Here is a 21,735-nt window from a genome sequence, read left to right as displayed (position 1 = left end):
TATTTCTACTTTTTCCTTTCTTTTTTTTTTCTTTTTCTAGGATGAGTTCTCTATGCTGCATTCTTAATGCTCTGTTCCCTGGTGTAGGTGGTCATGTGTCACCAGTTTCTTCTCTGACTCTCCTATTAAGTTTTTCCATTCTCTTTAGGGGAAGACTTCCAAAATGCAGATCTGTTTAATCTAGAATGGAAATACAAGACTGCCTGTGAGAGTATTTTAATTAAAAAATTTTAGATGTTGATCGACCTTTATTTTATTCATTTGTTTATCTGCAGTGCTGAGAATCGAACCCAGTGACTCACACATGCTAAGCAAGCATTCTACCATTGAGCCACAACCCCAACCCCTCCATCCCCCACTGTGAGAGTACTTTATAATCTATCAATAGTTTCTAAGAAGAGTGGGCACATGATTTTTTAACTGTTGGAATTAGGCAAAGCATTTATATTCACATCACTAGGTTGTTAGTCCCCGACACACTTGCTGCCTTTACCACATGTCACAGCCTAGGCAGCCTCACCTAGACTGACACCACTGTAGTTCCATTAGCCTGGCGTGGGTTCTTTGTAATTTCACAGTCTGATTCCAGGGCCACGACACATTCATCTAAGTGAAATACATGCTGGGAACATGGATCAATCTGTTTTTCCCCTTCTTCCCCACCCTATCTTACTACAAATATGTGGCTTAGTTTATTTAACATAGTATTTCAAGTATGTGTTCATATTGAAGTCTTCACACTAGATTTATCTCTTTTTAGGAACAGAACTTTTTTCACCCTGTTTCTGCTGTGAACAAGGTCACTTCTAAATCTATAAAGGAAATTCTATAATAGTGATGTAGAATTAGTACAAAGACAAGGTATTTTTATTGGTATTTTCCTCTCCCATAATACAAATCAAGCTGTATCTTATAAAAGACATATGTAAGACACACATTCACACAAGAGTGAACTCTGTATTTCTGTTCTGACCCAGGGTGGAGGGCTTGGGTTGAGGAAACATTTTCCATTACAGGGGATGGTGTCCTTCAAGTATGTGTCTGTGGACTTCACTTGGGAGGAGTGGCAGGACCTGGATGAGGCTCAGAGGACCTTCCACAGGGATGTGATGCTGGAGACCTACAGCAGCCTGGTGTCCTTGGGTGAGTGAAAAGCCTCAGTGATCTTATTAGAAGCAATTTCATTGTCAGTATTTAGAGGAATCATTTTTAAATTTTAATACTACTATTATCTTATTTTTATTTATCTACCTATTTATTTATTTATTTTAATTTTGAGTACCAGGAATTGAACTCGGCGGCACTTGACCACTGAGCCACATCCCCAGTGCCCCCCACCGTTTCAGCCCCCCAACTTCCTTTTTATTAAATTTTATTCAAAGACAGGGTCTCACTGAGTTGCTTAGTGCCTTGTTTTTGCTGAGGCTGGCTTTGAACTTGTGATCCTCCTACCTTAGCCCCCCAACCTGCTGGAATTACAGGTATGCGCCACCTCCTGTTACAGGTGCACCTGTACCACATTCATCACCATCTCTTCTCCACTCTCCCTCCTACACAGCCTTTCCAAGTTTACCTTATATATTTTAACTTACACATAGTAATTGCACATATTTATGGGGCAAAGTGTGGCATTTCAGTACATGTATATAGTGAATTACACAAATTATCAGTAATAGGTAGGTTTGTATTGGGAACATTTAAAAGCTAATAGATATTTTGAAATATTTAAAAAGCTGCTCTGCTCTTTTAATTATGCTTATCTTCTGCAGAATATTAAAATTATTCTCCTATGCAGGTGCAACACCACATGCATTACCATCTCTTCTCCACTCTCCCTCCCACACAGCCTTTCCATGCTCCAGTAACCACCATTCTCTGTATCTTTGAGATAAACTTTAGCTTCCACTAATAAATGAGAATATGCAGTATTTGTTTTTCTGTGCCTGACTTATTTTACTTTACATAAATGTCCTCCAGTTCCATTCATGTTGCTGCAAATGCATATTTTAAAAACTGAATAACAGTCCCGTGTGCATACATACCACATTTTCTTTGCCCATTCATCTAAGATGGACATCAGAGTTGATAACCTATCATGGATTTTGTAAGCAGTGCCACAGTAAATGTGCAAATGCAGGTTCCTCTTCAAAACAAGGAATGAGTTTTCCCTGAATACATATACACCATACTGCTATAAATATGGTCATTCTGTTTCTAGGTTTTAGGGACATGCAGACTGTTTCCCATAGTGGCTGCACCAGTTTGCACTTTGAGAACCAGTGTGGAGGTTTTCCTCTCAGTGCCTCCTGGCCAGCTTTTTTGTTCTGTGTCTTAATAATGAGCACCTAAAAGTGGTGTCATGATGGCTTGTTTAGATTCTGATCTTTTACCAGATAATTATGGTGTTCAACATTTATTCCTGTGCTCATGGGTATTTGTGTGTCCTCTTGAGAATGCCTGTTCAGGTTACTTGTCCGGTTTTTAACTATATGATTTTTTTTTTTTTGCCATTGAATTGAATTCCTTATTTTTTCCAGAAGTTAATCCCTTTTCAGATAGTTTGCAAATATTTTCTCCCATTCTGTAGGTTAAATTTTTACTCTTGATAGTAGAACTTCCACTCTGGATAGTTCTTAATATTAAATGTATTCCTGCATTAAATACACATAAGAACTTTCACTGTAGATAATTCTTAATATTGAACTTGGCTTTTGTGCATGAATACATTTTAAAAGTTCTTCTGCAGTTCTCTTGAGAAATGTCTGAGATCCTAAATATTTTCCAGAAGGCAATCCCTTGTCATTTTGCAAATATTTTCTTTACAGTTTTTAGTTTGTAAACTCCATTTGTTAATTTTTGCTTTTGTTGTTTTTTTGCAAGATCAATGTCTGTGTTTCACTGGTATTTTCCTCTAGTAGTTTAATCATTTCAGGTCTTAGGTATTAAGTGTTTGATCCACTTTGTTGATTTCTCTGTCTGGTGAGAACGGGGTCTAACATTGCATATGGATGATCAGTTTCCCACAATTATTGATGAGCTTACTTTCTAAACATATATTCTTGCTACTTTGCTGAAAATCAGTTGGAGATTATATATATTATATATATATATATATTATATATATAATATCTTATATCTTAATAATGGTTTAATATTGGTTTCTGTTATGTTCCGTTGGTCTGGAGTCTGTTTATGCCAGTACCATGCTGTGGTTTAATATTTTTAGTTGTAGATGGACACAATATCTTTATTTTCTTTCTTTATTTTTTTGTGGTGAAGAGTGAACCCAGTGCTTCACACCTGCTAAAATACTCTTATCTATCACTGAGCTACAACCCCAACCCACCATGCTGTTTTGATTATTATCCCTTTGTAGTTTGTTTTGAAGACAGATATTAGAATGATTCCAGCTTTGTTGTTTTTGCTTACGTGTGTTTTGACTATTTGAGGTCTTTTGTGCTCCCATATGATGTTTAAGACTATTTTTCTAGCTATGTGAAGAAAAGTTATATGAGGATTACATTGAATATGTCAATTGCTTTGGGTATTAAGGGTTTTTAGCAATATTAATTCTTCCAATACATGAAAATAGGATGTATTTCTTTTGTGTGTCCTCCTTAATTTATTTTCATCAGTGTTTTGAAGTTTTTGTTGTAGAGATCATTCACTTCTTTCATTAAATTTGTTCCAAGGTAGTTTTTTTTTTAAATTAACTATTGTAATTGAGATTTCTTTCATGTTTTCTTTCTCAACAATTATGTTTTTGATGTATAATAAGGCTACTGATATTTGTTTGTTGATTTTGTACTTTCCAACTGAGGATACGACTGCATTCATTTATCAGTTCCTGCATTCATTTATCAGTTCTAATAGTTTTTTTTTTATTTTGGAGGAATTTTTGTATACAAATCTCTGTTTTTTTCTGTATACAAATTCATGGTGTTTGCTAATAATTATTTAACCTCCTCCTTTCCTACTTGGATGCCTTTTCTTTCTTTCTCTCTTCTTACTGTTTGAGTCAATGTGTTCAGTCCTGTTTGAAGAGCAATGGAAGCCAACACCTTGCCTTATTCCAGATCCTGCCAGAAACAATCTGAGACTTTCCCTGTTCAGTACGATGTGGGTTAGAATTTAATACACAGCCTGTGTGTTCAGGAACATTACTTTTAACTCTAGCTTTTCAAGGGTTTTTATAATAGAACTGTGTTGAATTTTATCAAATACCTTTTCTGGGTCTGTTGACATATATGAGTTTTTTTGATGCTGAGGACTGAACCCAGGGGCACATAACCACACTGCTGCATTCCCAGCCCCCCCTTTTTTTGTATTTTATTTAGAGACAGGTCTTGCTGAGTTGTTTAGGGCCTCACTAAATTGCTGAGGATGACTTTGAACTCAAGACCCTCCTGCCTCTGACTTACAAGTTGCTGAGATTATAGGCATGTGCCACCATGCCCAGCAAGATATATGATTTTTAATCCTCATTCTGTTTATGCAATGAAATTACATGTATCGACTTTCATATATTGAACCGTCTTCCATTCCTGTGGTTCACATGGGGTCATGATTTTTAAACCTTGTGCTGTGCTGATGGATTGAATTTGCTAGTGTTTTACTGAGAATTTTAAATCTATGGTCATCAGGCTATTAGTGTTCTTGTGCAGGTTTTGATATTAGGGCAATGCTGGTCTCATAGGATACATTTGGAAGATTTTTCCTTTATTTCAATATTTCCAAATAATTTGAGAAGAATTGGCAGTTGTTCTGTAAACTTTTGATAAAATTTAGGAGTGAAGCCATTTGGCCCTGGGCTTTAGTTTGTTGGAAGTTTGTTCCTGATGTGCTCTCCTTGGATACATCTGTTCTGTTAAGGTTTCTAGATCCTTATGGTTCAATTTTGGTTGTTATGCGTGTCTAGAAATTCATTCATTTCTGGATTTTCCAATTATGAGTGTGTGGTTTTTCAAGATATTCCCTAGGGATCTGCAGATTAGTTGCAACATCTGTTTTTTTCATTATTGCTTTGATTTATTTGAATCTTTTTTCCTGGTTAGTATAATTATCAGGTACTTTGGAATGACTTGATCTCACTTTTCCCAAACAATCTACACAGAAAAGAAGATTTTCCTTAATGCACATGAGGCTTGAGTTCTCCTCATAATACCCTAGAGGCCTGGCAGGGACACTGAGAATGGGTCCTTATGGTCATTTAGTTTGATTTTGCTTAAAGAATCTCCTACAATTCCACAAGCTTCAGACCCCACCAAACCTGGATCTCTCCTCACTTGACACTATGGGCTTAGCAGTCATATGAACTTTTATTAAGGAAAATGCTATTGTTTTCTATAAATATGCAAACACATCCTAGTCTTCATATTTCTGGGAAATGTTTTCACATACTATGAATACAGATCTGTTTACTAGTTTGTCAAAAGTTGTTTTTAAAAAACTCCAAGTTCAAATGCCCATAAAGACACTGATCACTGTTTCCAAGGCTATTTCCCCATGTCTACATCAATGCATGGTTTCCTATTCACAGGGAGCCTTCCTATACACACCAGGTTGATACAGATCAGACTCACTATAGGCAAACAACAAGCATGTTACTGAGGAAAGAAGAGCCTGACTCAGTTAAAATATCAACAAAAGTTTAGTCCCTGTTATTCAAGCCTTTATAGACTATATTGACCCTCTTATCACTCATAGCGTTACTTGAGATTGAACATGTTCCTTTAGCAATAGAGTGTGGACAGCATTTATCAAATAAGGACAAACAATCCATGTACACTAAATGACTTGACTACTGAGAGAAAACTCTTGGAGAGTTTGACAAAGACACTATTAAATAATTTTTTAATAAATGCTCAAGACGTTATATTCCTAGAAATGGGAAACTGTTAAGAGCCTCCATTCTGCATGTCTGTGATTTATACAAAGTACTTAGGTCTGATTGTGTTCTCAGGTAAGAATAACTTATACATGGAAAGTGCATGGTGCTGCAGCAATGATGGCGCTCGGAACCCTAACGGGTAGTGGCAATTGGTTTTCTGCTTTGGTGATCCGGGTGACTCTCCTCAAATGCCTTATTATTTCCACCTACCATTCTACAGATTTTGAAGTACACCTCAACTGGCTTGCTATCACTCACAGTTTGCCAATATCACCTTGGTATTATGAGGCAACTTCAGAGTGGACCTTGGCTTATCCTGCTTTTTTGTGTGGTTTGAATACGTCCTGTCACTTGTTGCCAAATATTTTGATCAAGTGATACATAATGTTCATAATATGAACTACTGCAGTTTAAGTTCCTTATTTTTTCCAGAGACTTTCTGTCATCTTTACAGATGCACTCTTTGTGTATGCTGTCTATGAGATAGAATTATATCACTACATCCAGCTATCTTGATTAATTAAGTTGCCTAGCCTGACCTCAGAGTTGCAGTTCTCCTGCCTCAGCCACTGGTATTACAGATATTCATTTCCAGTACAATGGATTCCTATTTTGATTAATGTTGCTCTCCATTGCACGGTTATTTCAGAAAAGGCATGTGGAAGGAGCATTTTTCTTTGCCGTTCTCCTACATTTGAAGCACATCTACTTCTATGTAGCACCAGTTTACAGTATATACCTGCTACGCTCTTACTGTTTTGCTGCAAATAAACCAGATGGGTCTGTCTGATGGAACAGTTTTAGCTTTGTCTGTGTTATTTTGCTGGGCCTCATTGTTTTCCTAGTTTCTGCTCCTTCACTGGGTCCTTTCCTAGCCTTAAACCAGCTGCCTCAAGTCTTTTCCCAACTCTTTCCTTTCTAGAGGGGCCTCTGCCATGCATACTGGGATTCAAACTTCTGGGCCTTATACAATGCTTTGGACAAAGTTCTGTCTGTCATTGGTTTGGAATTGAAACTTCTTGATCCCAACAAGATCCCTAAGGCCTCAATGGCAAGTAGCCATACTCCTCGAAATTCTCCCAATGATCCTTTTGTCTGTGGAAAAAGCAGGAGATGCTTCAATTTTTCTGATTCTGACCACAACAGGACATTATTCCCTCTTCCCTCTGCTCTTCACTGTCCCAGAACTTCCCATTAAAATCTTACTCATGTTATTATTCTCCATCTATAGTATTACTTCACTGAAGATTCTATTCAGAAAAGAAAAACCTCTTTTTAATTGGATGGAAATTTTCTACCTCCTTGGCTTGGGGATTCTGGAAGTCTGCTGTGAATTTGTATTCCCTTTTACCTCCTGGAAGCTGAAGTGCTCCTTTTTTCCCTTTGTTACTGACTTCAGTGTATTGTGCAGTGGGCATCACACATGCTTGATCCATACTGTATGTTTCAGTGTTGACTGGTCCTCCAATCAGAAAGACAAAGGAGCAATGAATAGAGGAACTGCTTGGAAGTAGGCAAATCAATTATTTCATGGGAAATTAATCAGAACTTGAAGAAAATTGCTTGTGGCATGAGCCATTCATTTTAGAAGATCTGTTTAGAGAATCATTCTTCCATCATTGGCCTTGTCGAGCCTAGCAACCTGATTGTTACCATGGTAAGAAGCTACTGCTCTCCATAAACAGTGAAATTCATCTGAAAAAAAAATCTCATCTTCCTCTGTTAAAATTGTCTGAGATCATTCAGACTGCTATGTTTTCTGAAAGCTAACAGAGTCTGATTAACCGCATAATTATTTGTAGACTATGTCAACCATTGTCAGGATATAAAGGATAATTAGACTCCACTACTGAAGGAAACATAAATAAAATGGCATTTTTTATTTCTGAAAAAAAGAATATCTTATACACTACAGTTGTCTTGCTCTTAGGTGACACTGTGCATATTTATACTTGAAACTGGTAATACTGTGCAGGAACTTTTAGGATTAATACACTATAACAAAGATAATAAAAAGTAATGCTTTCCACAAGGCTTTAATGAAGAAAGTATACAAATCTTCAAATCAAGGTATCAATATGGAGATTCCTCAGGTCAAGCATATTACTTGAACATCATGGGTTTGCTTCCCATGTAGGCCAACAAAATAGATTGGTCTGCACCCCCAGTCATGGTCAGGGACATTTCCATGAGCGATTTTTTGAACTTAATGGAGAGGAGGGAAGACATCAATGGAAATGGATGAAAACAAACATTATCTCTCTTAGAAGAGTGATTCAAAGTGTACATCCTACCTATACTGATCCAGAATTTCTTTTCTTGGAATATGAAGGGCACTTTTGACTGGGGAAGAAAGCAAAAGGAAGCTTCTGGAGAAAAATTACAAGTGCGGAGATTCCAAGTCAGACCTACCCACTGAATTGACTCCATGGATCTGTAAGTGTGGCCACACCTCAGATATCACCATCAAGAATAAAATGTACTTCAATATGTACGTCAATCCTCCTTAGAGTAGTGGGGGCAAAGAAGCTGTCAGGTAGAGTTTGTGCTTTACCTAATGGAGAAAATGATGCAGGTGTTAGATTCTAACTGTGCAGTTGCTACATGGGAGAAGAGTGAACCCCATGTATCAGAGTGAAAATCCATGAGACAGATTTAAAGAACTGGACAAACAATCAAAACATGGACATTTTATTATTCTCCCTCTTCTTCCTCCAAATACCCAGAAATTAATAATAAATGGCAGATTCACAGGGAAAATGATAAAACATTTTTTTCTTCCTCCAGTTGTATCTCCCAGTAGGAAGTGAAGGAAATGACAACTGCTTATACAGAAAACAGAACTCTAACTCAGAATCTGTGTTCAAAATTCCCCTAAAGTTCCCTTCAAGAGAACAGTTCCACATAAAACACTCTCATTTGACTAAAAGAGTTTTAGAAGGCAGCCCACGCAGTTGCTCATATTTTTAAAATAATAGATCCTGTGTCATAGACTATAGTTGCAGTCCACACAATTTGGTTTATCCTCAGGGACAGAGAGAGTATATAGAGAAAGAAAAGATAGAGAAAGGGGGAGGAGTGAAGGGGAAGGGAGGAGGAAAAAGTAAACACAAGCCAATGGTACAGGCTATCTAGAAACTTACCCTCCCTGCAAAATTTATCTGACTCAAAAATCTCCTGCTGATTAAAAAGATCATGTAAAAATGTACATGATCTCTGAGAGTGCAACTTCCAGCAAGTCCTGTTCTGGAATAGCTGCTCTCATGACCAAACCTCATGCAAGCTGACACATAGAGAAGAATGGTTTCCTCCTGAGAACCAGCTATAAATGGAGGAAAAATGGCATTCAGTCTGTGTGGGAAGAAGACCTATGCATTTTTTTAGATATGTATGTGCATCTCATTACATTCATGTTGGTTCTCAAGAACATTTCAGTTTAGTCATAAAGTCTACAGGAAACTACTAAAGTTTAGCCAGCAAAAGCATTGAGCATCACTGAGGTCCATGGTTTTGTATTGGAACCTGATTTTCCACCCTGCTGGCAATATCCTCATTAAAATTTCTCAAACACAGGAGGCTGAGGCAGGAGAACTGCAAATTTGAGGTCAACCTCAGCAAACTAGCAAGGCACTAATCAATTTAGGGAGACCCCATCTCAAAAAAAAAAAAAAAAGGCAGGGGATGTAGCTCAATGGTAAAGTGCCCTGGGGTTTAATCCTCAGTAAAGCAAGATTAATTAATTAATTAATTAATTAAATAATTTAATTTCTCAGAGGATAGCACAGACATGAGAATAGCTCTTAATGACTTGGTAATAACAGATTTCAAATACAAGTTTTAAGTGTCTTACTTGTGTACACATACACACAAACACACACACACACAAATAGCTCTCAAATCCTCAGAAAACAAAGAAATATTAGCTTATCTATCTTACCTAATAAGATTAATAACATTTATTCTCCATTATTTCTTTTTTTATAGTTGTAGATGGGCAGATTGCCTTTATTTTATTTTTTTATTATTATGTGGTTCTGAGGATCAAACCCACTGCCTCATGCATGCTAGGCAAGCACTTTGCTGCTGAGCTACAGCCCCAGTCCTATTCTCCATTATTTCTACTTCCACAATTTGTGCTATCAGAATGGGAGCCCTAAGGAATTATCAAATGTAATTTTTCTGTCTCTGTGAACCTTTGAAGCCACAAGCCATTTAAATATAATCTTGACATTTGAAGAACCATCAATAGCCATCTCTTCCCTATGGAGATTGACCTTATTATCTAAAATGTTCATGGCAATGTCAATTTATTTTTTTAACATTAATTTGAGTACTAAATACAACAAATTAAAAAAGAGGTGATACATGAAAAAGCTAGCACTGAAATTTACAGAGTCATCCAGAGAGCCACAGAAAGCTGAGCATAGAAACACATTCACTGTAGGCAAGTGTACTGCCCCTGCCCACAGAGCACCCGCACATGTGACTCTTTAGCAAGAATGCTCAGTGTCAGAGGGGGCATCCCCTTGGGTTCCAGGGAATGCAATACCAATGGAAAACAAAGAATAAAACTGTTAACAACATCAATATTATGCAATTAAAACTAAGGAAACAGGAAAGGCAGCAAAGCCGTCTGCTCCTCTCATGGCAAAGTTTTCTGAAGCCACATTTCCTCCAGGTAATAGTGACATCCAGTGACTTACTTTTTAATTGTACTTCAGTGTCTGTGTGTGGAATTATCTGGTAATTCATTTCTACAAGCAAATTAATTAGTCTAGTTATTTTTAAATCTCTTAGCAAAATAACAATGTTTTCTTGCAGGACTTAATGATTAGGTTTTATGTAAATGTTCCATTTTAATTAATTTGTGGAGGTGGTTACACAAAGCTAAGTTAAAATTGTGTCTGAAATGCAGGTCAGTATTTGCATGTTCATTTGTTTCAGGGACTCACATACACTATGGTCTTAAATGAGTGAAATGAAATCATTAAGCCATTTGGCACAGAGGGATGAATGATGGAAGAGTAACTTTGCAATGCCTTTCCCTTCAGGCTAAACTTTCCCATGATGACAAAACTTAATCTGAATACATGGCAGCAAAGTGAGTTTCTTGAAAATCACATTAATTTGTCCTCCTGCCCACAATGTGCTTTCTTTCTTCTTCTTTTTTTTTTTTTTTGAGGGGGGAATGGTACTAGGGTTTGAACTTAGGGACACTCAACCATTGAGCCACATCCCCAGCCCTATTTTGTATTTTATTTAGAGACAGTGTCTCCCTGAGTTGCTAAGTGCTTCACTGTTGCTAAGGCTGGCTTTGAATTCATGATCCTCCTGACTCAGCCTCCTAAGCCCCTAGGATTACAGGAGTGCACCACCACGCCCAGCCACAACTAATTAAAAAAACTTAATGAGGAATGGAGAGAGTGAAAGACATGAGGAATGTTTTAAAAATTCCTCAAGAAAAGAAAAGGCCCGTGATCCAGATTTTTAAACCTTTTTTAAAAATTGTCAGATTAAAATGCCTTGAGGTCTGCTGAAAGCATTTGGCTAGCATATCATAGGGTTAATGCAGAGCAGAGCAATCAACATGACTACCTTGAACCCACAAAAATCAGAAACAGAACAAATCACAAAATATAAGCATTTGAACTTTTAAAACAACCTGAATGACAAAGCATTTTTCAACTAAGCAAAAGCCCTCTAGGGAGAGGAGCTGGTAATCTCCCAGAAAATGCCAGAAAAATCCAGATTTATTCTTGTACCTGATTCTGTGCCTGCCAGTGCAGTGCCAGAGTTCTCTGGTCCACTCTACTCTGCAGAGTAGCAACTGCAAGGATCTACACTATGTAGGACAGAGCCAGTTCAACCTCTATTACTTTTTCTTACATAGTTCCTATGAAACACATTTGTAATGAAATGGCATAAGTTGCAAGTTCCTATTATGTGCACTCACCTCATCTCACCTGTCAATATTCTAGCGCTAATCTGAGGTTTCACTAGAACTTGCACTTACTCAAAGAATATACAAAACAGCAGCCTACATTTAGATTCACAAAAGTCAAAACATGCTTCTTATACTTTAGATGCAACAAGAGGAAAAACAATTTTAGTGGTGGGAAATGGAGATACTTTTAAAGCTGCATTTTCAGAAACAGACCACTGATTACATTTGTCAATATTTATTAACAATAACAACACAATTTCTAAGTTTTCAATATAAGTTTAAAATATCTGCTGTACTTGCAAGTATCCCCCACCACTACTGTGCTGCAGGTCTGCAATTTCAAAAGAGAGAGCATCCTGAGCAACGTTCCAGGAACAGGGTTCACGTCCACATTATCTGAGGTTCCTCCATCCCACATCCAATATCTCACTCTATGCAGAGGTCTCTTGGCGCACATCCTCCCAGCCTTTTCTCTCCTCTCTGATGTGGGGCGAAGGTGGAACTTGCAGACACATCCACTCATCTGCCATTTTGCACTCCTTGCCCCACACACCTGCAGAGCCCCATGTCCAGGCTGCTCTGGTGGTAATACAGGGAAGTGCAGGCAGGGACAGTAAATCTTAAACCTGGCTGGCTGCTAGCAATGCTAGGGAGGGAGAGGTACACACCCACTTTTCTGGCTAGTTTATCCTATGTTTCCCACTCTCAAGAGAATAACATTTCCATATATTTCAGTCTAAAGAGGCCAAGTATGATGAGTGATGCTTGCTCACTAACTGGAAATAACTGACATATATAGAATACGTCATCCAACAATAGCAAACTGACATTCTTCTCAAGCTCACATAGAACTCCAACCAAGATGGATCGCATGCTAGGATATAAAACACAACTGAACAAATTAAAAGAATAATGATCACACAAAACACATCCTTGGACAACAACAGAGTAAAGTAGAAAACTATATCAGAATAATACACCAAAATTCCCAAAATATTGAAGATCAAACCATAGACTTCAAAATAACACATAAACCAGAGTCTCAAGAGAAATTAGAAAGCATTTTGAAAATTAAAACTTTTGGTCAAAATTTGAGGGATGTAGAGAAAACAGTACTTAGAAGTAAGAGTTTAGCACTGGAAAAATATAACACTAATAATTTAAGCATCCACCTTAAGAAAATAGAGAAAGAGCCTAAATAAAGCAGGAAAAAATAAACAAAAATTAGAACAAGAATCAATGAAAATTTTAAAGGGAAAGCAATATCAAAAGGTCAACAAAATTAAAAGTTCATTTTTTGAAAAGACCAATAAAATTGATAAAACCCAAGCCAAGGTAACTGAAAGAGAAGGGAAAACAGCAAAGAGAGAAGAAAAAAAAAAAGGTAGAAGAGAAGGAAAGATAAGAGGAGAGGAAACAGACATAAAATATTTTAAAACTACTAATGTCAGAAATAAAAGAAGTTCATCACACTGATGTCATGGACATTTAAAAGTTATCAAAAATATTATGAAAATTATGTATGCTTATGAATTTTAAAATGCACTGATTCCTTGAAAGACACAAAATACCAAAACACAGTGTCTTCATATATTCATGAAGCTATGTGACAGAAAAACACAAACCGGGTGGATTGATGTTATTTTGAATTGACCAGAAACTTATTTCTCATCTTACTGGAGGATGAGTGGGTTCAAAATCAATGCAAGCCATCAGCAGTTTCAGTGTCTGATGAGGATCCACTTCCTGCAATATGGATGAATGTGTTCTCACATGGCAGAAGGGGTGAGGATCCCTGTGGCTTATCTTATCAATGCACTAATCCCACTCATGAGGTTCCACCCTCAGAAATTAACTGCCTTTCAAAGTCCCTACCTCCTAATATCATCACATAGGAGACAATGTTTCAACTAATATATCTTAAAGGGATACTAACTCAGTCTACAGCATTCACAAAAGCAGAAATAGATAATGTTTTATATCTAAAAAAAAGGGTGAATAATCAACAGCCTTCCAATGAAAAAAACACCAGGTGCAGATAACTTCAGTGTTAAATTATACCAAAAATTTAAGGAAGGAATGATGACAATGACTTATAATCTCTTCCAGAAAATGGAAGAACATAGAACATTTCCCAAATTATTCCATGGGGCTAAATACCAAAACAAGATAAAGGCAAAATTAGAAAAAAATACATGCTGACCAATATCTTTCAGGAACATAAGATTTTTTTTAAATCCTCAAAAAAATTATTGGCAAACAGATTCTAGCAATACATAAAAACAATTCTACACCAAGACCAAGTGACATTTACTCCAGGTGTGCAAGACTAGCTTAACATTCAAAATATAGTTAAAGTAATTAACTCATTAATCAGACTAAAGAGGAAAAATCATTTGATCACATAAAAAGGTCCAGAAAATGCATCTGACAGACTTCAATGCTCATTCATGACTAAACTTTCAGGAAACTAGGAATACAATGGAAATTCCTCAATTAGATTTAAAAATCTATCAAAAAAAAAATAAGAAACCCAACAGCAATGTAATACATGATGTGAACAGCTGAATGATTGCTCCTAAGATCAGGAGGATGGCATGAATACCCCATTTTACTGTTCCTGGATTCTTAGCTAATGCAGTAAAACAACAAAAATAAAAAAATAAAATGTATACAAATTTGGAATAAAGAAATTAAATGCTTTTATTCACAGATGACTTGATTTTTTATGTAGAAAATCTCAAAGATTTATGTTCAAAACACTAGAAAAACTAGGGATAACAGGAACTTACCTCAACATTGTAAAAGCTATATATGCTAAACCTCAGGCTAGCATCATCCTAAATGGAGAAATATTGAAGGCATTCCCCCTAAAATCTGGAACAAGACAGGGGTGCCCTCTATTACCACTTCTATTCAATTTAGTTCTCGAAGTACTAGCCAGAGCAATTAGACAGACAAAATAAATTAAAGGCATAAAAATAGGAAAACAAGAAGTTAAATTATCGCTATTTGCGGATGACATGATAATATACTTAACAGACCCAAAAGGGTCTACAAAGAAGCTGCTAGAGTTAATAAATGAATTCAGCAAAGTGGCAGGTTATAAAATCAACACGCATAAATCAAAGGCATTCCTGTATATCAGCAACAAAACCTCTGAAATGGAAATAAGGAAAACCACTCCATTCACAATATCCCCAAAGAAAATAAGATACTTGGGAATCAAACTAACAAAAGAGGTGAAAGATTTATACAATGAAAACTACAGAACCCTAAAGAGAGAAATAGAAGAAGATCTCAGAAGATGGAAAAATGTACCCTGTTCATGGATAGGCAGAACTAACATCATCAAAATGGCGATATTACCCAAAGTTCTCTACAGGTTTAATGTGATGCCAATCAAAATCCCAACGGCATTTCTTGAAGAAATAGATAAAGCAATCATGAAATTCATATGGAAAAACAAAAGACCCAGAATAGCAAAAGCAATTCTAAGCAGGAAGTGTGAATCTGGAGGTATAGCGATACCAGAGTTCAAACTGTATGACAAAGCAATAGTAACAAAAACAGCATGGTACTGGTACCAAAACAGGTGGGTGGACCAATGGTACAGAATAGAGGATACAGAGACTAATCCACAAAGTTACAACTATCTTATATTTGATAAAGGGGCTAAAAACATGCAATGGAGGAAGGATAGCATCTTCAACAAATGGTGCTGGGAAAATTGGAAATCCATATGCAACAAAATGAAATTGAATCCCTTTCTCTCACCAGCCACAGAAGTTAACTCAAAATGGATCAAGGAGCTAGATATCAAACCAGAGACACTGCATCTGATAGAAGAAAAAGTTGGCTACGATCTACATATTGTGGGGCCGGGCTCCAAATTCCTTAATAGGACTCCCATAGCCCAAGAGTTAACAACAAGAATAAACAAATGGGACTTACTTAAACTAAAAAGTTTTTTCTCAGCAAGAGAAACAATAAAAGAGGTAAATAGAGAGCCTACATCCTGGGAACAAATTTTTACCCCCCACACATCAGATAGAGCCCTAATATCCAGAATGTACAAAGAACTCAAAAAATTAAATAATAAGATAACAAATAATCCAATCAACAAATGGGCCAAGGACCTGAACAGACATTTTTCAGAGGAGGACATACAATCAATCAACAAGTACATGAAAAAATGCTCACCATCATTAGCAATCAGAGAAATGCAAATCAAAACCACCCTAAGATACCATCTCACTCCAGTAAGATTGGCAGCCATTATGAAGTCAAACAACAATAAGTGTTGGCGAGGATGTGGGGAAAAGGGTACACTTGTACACTGCTGGTGGGACTGCAAAATGGTGAGGCCAATTTGGAAAGCAGTATGGAGATTCCTGGGAAAGCTGGGAATGGATCCACCATTTGACCCAGCTATAGCCCTTCTCGGACTATTCCCTGAAGACCTTAAAAGAGCGCACTATAGGGATACGGCCACATCAATGATTATAGCGGCACAATTCACAATAGCTAGACTGTGGAACCAACCTAGATGCCCTTCAATAGATGAATGGATAAAAAATGTGGAATATATATACAATGGAGTATTATGCAGCAATAAGAAACGACAAAATCATAGAATTTGCAGGGAAATGGATGGCACTAGAGCATATTATGCTAAGTGAAGCTAGCCAAGCCCTAAAAAACAAATGCCAAATGTCTCCTTTGATATAAAGAGAGCAACTAAGAACAAAACAGGAAGGAAGAGCATGAGGAAAAGACTCACTGTAAACAAAGACGAATGGGGGGAGAGAAAGGGAGAGAGAAGGGAAAGGATTTGCAAATGGTAGGAGACCTTCAATGATACACAAAAGTATAAGAGGTTATGATGGGCAAGGGGGAGGGGGGAAAAAGGGAGAGAATTGAACAACAGCTGAGGAGGCAGAGAGGGATGGTGGGAGGGGAGGGGAGGGGGGATAGTAGGGGTTAGGAAAGGTAGCAGATTAAGACAGTCACTAATATGCCATTATGTAAAAATGTGAGTATGTAACAGCTGTGATTCTGCTATCTGTATTTGGGGTAGAAATGGGAGTTCAAAACCCAATACAGTCCAATGTATGAAAGATGATTTATCAAGAGCTCTGTAATGTTTGGAACAATCAATCAATAAATAAATAAATAAATAAATAAATAAATAAAAAGAAAATCTCAAAGATTCTACCAGAGAAACTTCTATAATTAAGAAATGGTTATACAATGTTCCATGATATAAAGTTACTATACAAAGTCAACTACTTTCCTATATACCTTCAATGAACAATGGGAATTTGAAATTAAAAACACAATACTATTTGCATTAGTATCAAGAAAATGAATACTTTGATATAATCTGGTAAAATATGGTCAGAGTCTATATGAGTAAAATTTAAAAATTCAACTCAAAAAAATCAAAGAAGATTTAAACAAATGAAAAGATGTTTCATGCTCATAGATGAGAAAAACCAATGCTGTCAAGAGGTCATTTCTCTTCAAAATGATCTATACATTTAATACAATTCAGTGAAAACACCAAAAAAATTATTTTGTGGAAGTTAACAAACTTATTCTAAAGTTCTTATAGAAAGGCTTAAGACCTATATAGTCAACAATATTGGAGAAGAAGGCAAAACTTATATGACTTGCAAATTGATCCATGGAACAAAACAGAGAATCCAGAAATGAAAGCACATAAACACAGTTAACTATTCTTTTACAAAAAAGCAAAGGCAATTCACTACAGGAAAGATAATTTCTCCACGCCAAGTAAAATCTTTGTATATTTTATGTTGAAAATAGAGGAAGAGGAAAAGGAGAGATGAAAAAGCAGCAGCAGCGGAAAAAAAAGGAAAAGTAAAAATTAATCAAGATATGATCTGTGCTATTCAGTTTTTCATTGCTGATACTAAAGTACCTGACACAAATTGGAAGAGGAAAGATTAATTTTGGCTCACAGTTTCAGAGGTTGAAGTCCTTGGCTGGATGGTTCCATTTCTTGGGCCTGAGGTGATGCAGAATATTATGGTGGAAGCATTTAGTGGAAAAAAAAAAAGCTTTTCAGTTCAGGGCAGCCAGGGAGCAGAGAAAGAGAATCAAAGAAACAGGCAATGGAGAAGATAATCTCCAGGTTAGTTCACAAGTGACCTACTAGTTCCAACTCGGTTCTGCCTCCCAGAAGTCTATTCAGCTATCAATAAATTAATCCTTTGATGAGGTTAGAGAACTTAGGATCCAATAATTTCCTAAAATCCCCATCTGTGCAACTTGATGCACTGGGACCATGATTTCAGCACATGAGCCCTTTGAGATCCAAAACCATAACACTAGATCCAAACCATAACACTAAAACAATCCTTACTCCTTTCAATAAATATTTATTCAACCTGCATCTTAGATGTAATTTTTATTAACATTATTAACATTATTTTAAATTGGGAACTCATAATTATAAATATTTATGGGGTAACATGATTTTTTATGTATGTATACAATATGGAATTATTAAGAGGTCAAGCTTATTAACATATCTATCTAGTCATTCAATGATCTGATATTTTTCTGGTAAAACATGTTAAACTTACTTTTAGTTATTTTGAAATATATAATAAGGTTCTCATTAAATTTTTCTGCATATGTTATCCAGTTTTCTCAAAACCACTTGTTAAAAGGCTGTCTTTTCTCCAATGTATGTTTCTGATATCTTGTCAAGGATCAGATGACTGTACATGTAGGGATTTATCTCTGTGTCTTCTATGGTATTCCACTGAGGACATGTCTGTTTTGATGCCAGTGTCTTGTAAAAATCATTTTACTCTCTACTTCCATGAGTTAAACTTCAAAACCCAAATTTTAATATAAGACATTTATAAAATAACATCACAAAGTGTCTAGGTGACCTTGAATTTGACAGTGGATATTAAAATTCAATAGCAAAATATAATTCATGAAAAAAAAAATACTAGTAAATTGTAAATTTGATAAAATGAAAACCTTTAAGAACCTGGAAGGCTGAGGTGGTAGGAATATATGAGTCCAGTAGTTTAAAACAAGCCTGGGCAATATAGTGAGATACCATCACAAATAATGCATGAACCAATCAATCAATCAATCAATAACTAATACTCTGGAAAAAATGTTGAAAGAATAAAGAAACAAATCATAGACTGGGAAAATATATTTACACAACAAATATCTTCTTAAAACTTGCATCCAAAGTATAAAAGTAACTCCAAAAATACAATAATAAGGAAAAAACACAATTAGTAAATAGATTTTTTAAAAAACCTGAAAACCCATTTTACCAAAGGAAATCTACACATGGAACAAAAGCTTGTTGAAAACTATATAATACTATGTGTCATTAGGGATTTTCAACATGACACTACTATGCCACAATTGAAATGGCTATTTTTTTTTGAAAAATGACAATATCAAATACAAGTGAGAATATGAAGTAAAAGGAACTTTCATGGGTGTTGGTCAGAATGAAAAGTGGTACATTCACTTTGGAAGACCACTCTGAAGTTTCTTGCAAAGACATAGTTTTACTTTATAATCCAGCAATTTCATGCCTAAGTATTTGTCTTAATGAGTCAAAAATTTATGTTCAACAAAAGCCTGCACATGAATATTTATGGAAGATTTGTTGATAATCACAAAATGGGAAGCAACCCAGATGTCTTTGTCCTGGTTAATAGATGAACACACAGTACTTCATGCATACAACAGAATATTACTCAGCAATAAAAATAAATGAGGTATGAATCCATAAAAAGACATGGAGGTATTATAAATGTTTACTAGTAAATGAAAGATGGTAGTCTAAAAATGCTATATACTAGAAAGTTTAAACTATACAACATTTTGGAAAAGGTAAATTTATACAGAGAGTTAGAAAACTCAATATTTACCAGGAGTTTAGGAGGAAAGAGGGGAAGGATAAATAGGTGAATCACAGGGGATTTTAGGGTAGTGAATGCATTCTATCATTATGCTTTCTATCAGAAGCCGCAAAACTGTGTAACTCAGAGTGAAACAATGTAAGTTATGGAATAGAGCTAATAATGTAGTGCCAATTTGGGGTCATTAATTGCAGCAAATGTGTCCCACTAATGCAAGATGAAAATCACAGGGGAAAGTATGTGATGTAATAGAGAGGTAGGTATGGTGTGGATACATGTTACTGCATGTATCATCTGACAATTAGTTTGTATTGATAAAATTTCCACCTTAACAGCAGAAAATAAAAACAAACAAGAAATTAATGAAGTCAGAGAAAAAAGAACCATCAGCACAGAAATAAATTAAGTAAAACACTTCTAAAATCTATAAAAACAAAAGCTGTCTCTAGAACAAATAAAATAACCTTGATAAATCTTTAGAAGAATGATAAGAAAATTTAATAATAGACACAAATTACCAATATTAGGAATGTGAGACATTATATCACTAAATATTCTATGGATATTAAATGAAAAGTCAACTTGTCCTGTTGGCACATTCTTGTAATCCCCATGGCTCAGGAGATTGAGAGAGAAGAATTGCAAGTTTGAGGCCAGCCTCAACAACTTAATAAAACCCTAAGCAACTTAGTGAGACCCTGTTTCAAAATAAAAAAAAATGAAAAGAGATAGGGATATGGGTTCACTGGTTAAGCACTTCTGGGTTCAATATCAAGTGTAAAGGAACACCTGTGGAGGAATACCTGTAAGGAGGTGCACAAAGAACAGACACAGACACACAAGTACAAGCAAACAGGAGGAGTGGAGAGGAGTAAAATGAAGTGATGATGAAGAAGTACAGAAGTGAAATGACCACTCTTCCCTGCCTGGGAGTTTATAACTCAAAGAATATATACTTCCTGTTACTATGACTATATTCTAATTAGTATTTCTTTAACCCAAGTGCTAGCTAACTGAGGTAAGATCCCCTTAATACAAACACAGAGTAATTTCTCTCCAAGGACATTGTTAAGGAGACCAGATAGTGACTGCTTAGTTGTCTAATTACCTCACAGGGAGGAGGCTGGGTATGCCAATTGTGGGAATCAGGGCACCAGTTAACACCCCTGGGAATTTGCTCACCAGGGGAAATGCTTCCATGTCTATTTCCATGGACAGAATATCTACAAACAAGCACTCAACCATATTCTCCTCAAAAAAAGAATCAGAAAATATTATGAATTACTTTATGCCAATAAATTTGACAACTATTATAAAATGAATAAATTCTTACAAAGTTCAAAATAAACCAAAATTTATTCAAGAAGGAATAGATTTGGTCAATTGTCTTGTATCTATAAAAGAAATAGAAATTTTAGTTAAAAACCCTTGTACCAATACAATCCAATCTCAAGTGGCAACAATATTGAATTCCAATTACAAAAGGAAGAAGTAATAAAATTTTACACAAAACTATAAAGAAAGATGAAGTGCTTTTCAACTCACTTAATGGGTCCAGTATTATTTTCATGATAAAAAAAAACCCAGGAATGAGCATTGCAAGAGAATATTATTATAAACTAAGATCACTAATTCCCTAATGATTCCCCCCAACACTCCCACCCCAACCCCCCACACAATGATCTTGGATGCAAAAATTCTAACCAAAACTTGGGAAAGAAAATTCAACAATATACGAAATAGGTTAATATATCATACCAAAGTTTTTCATAGATGCAAAGTTGATTTAACATTCCAAAATTGATCAATGCAATTCCATATCAATGATATAAAATGACACATATATGTAATATGCATATACATATACACATATATATTTGTAAAATCAATAAGTGTAGAAAAGTATTTCCTAGTAACCCAATATCAACTTCTGTTTAAAATTTTAGCAAACTAGGAATAGAAAGTAA

General features: G+C 35.8%; 1 long non-coding RNA gene and 1 pseudogene across 2 annotated transcripts in view; both read left to right on the top strand.

Moving 5' to 3' along the window:
• Positions 1-21,735, top strand: part of LOC144254664 (uncharacterized) — a 91,541-nt gene that overhangs the window by 19,178 nt on the left and 50,628 nt on the right. For both annotated transcript variants that reach the window (XR_013343555.1, XR_013343556.1), the window contains exon 2: positions 1,017-1,143. This is a non-coding gene — a long non-coding RNA (uncharacterized LOC144254664). The remainder of the gene's footprint in view (positions 1-1,016; positions 1,144-21,735) is intronic.
• LOC144254662 (dolichyl pyrophosphate Glc1Man9GlcNAc2 alpha-1,3-glucosyltransferase-like) lies at positions 6,005-7,381 on the top strand (annotated as a pseudogene).

Source organism: Urocitellus parryii, chromosome 1, assembly GCF_045843805.1.
Source record: "Urocitellus parryii isolate mUroPar1 chromosome 1, mUroPar1.hap1, whole genome shotgun sequence".
Lineage (NCBI taxonomy): Eukaryota > Metazoa > Chordata > Mammalia > Rodentia > Sciuridae > Urocitellus > Urocitellus parryii.
This window is presented reverse-complemented; position numbering and strand designations above follow the sequence as displayed.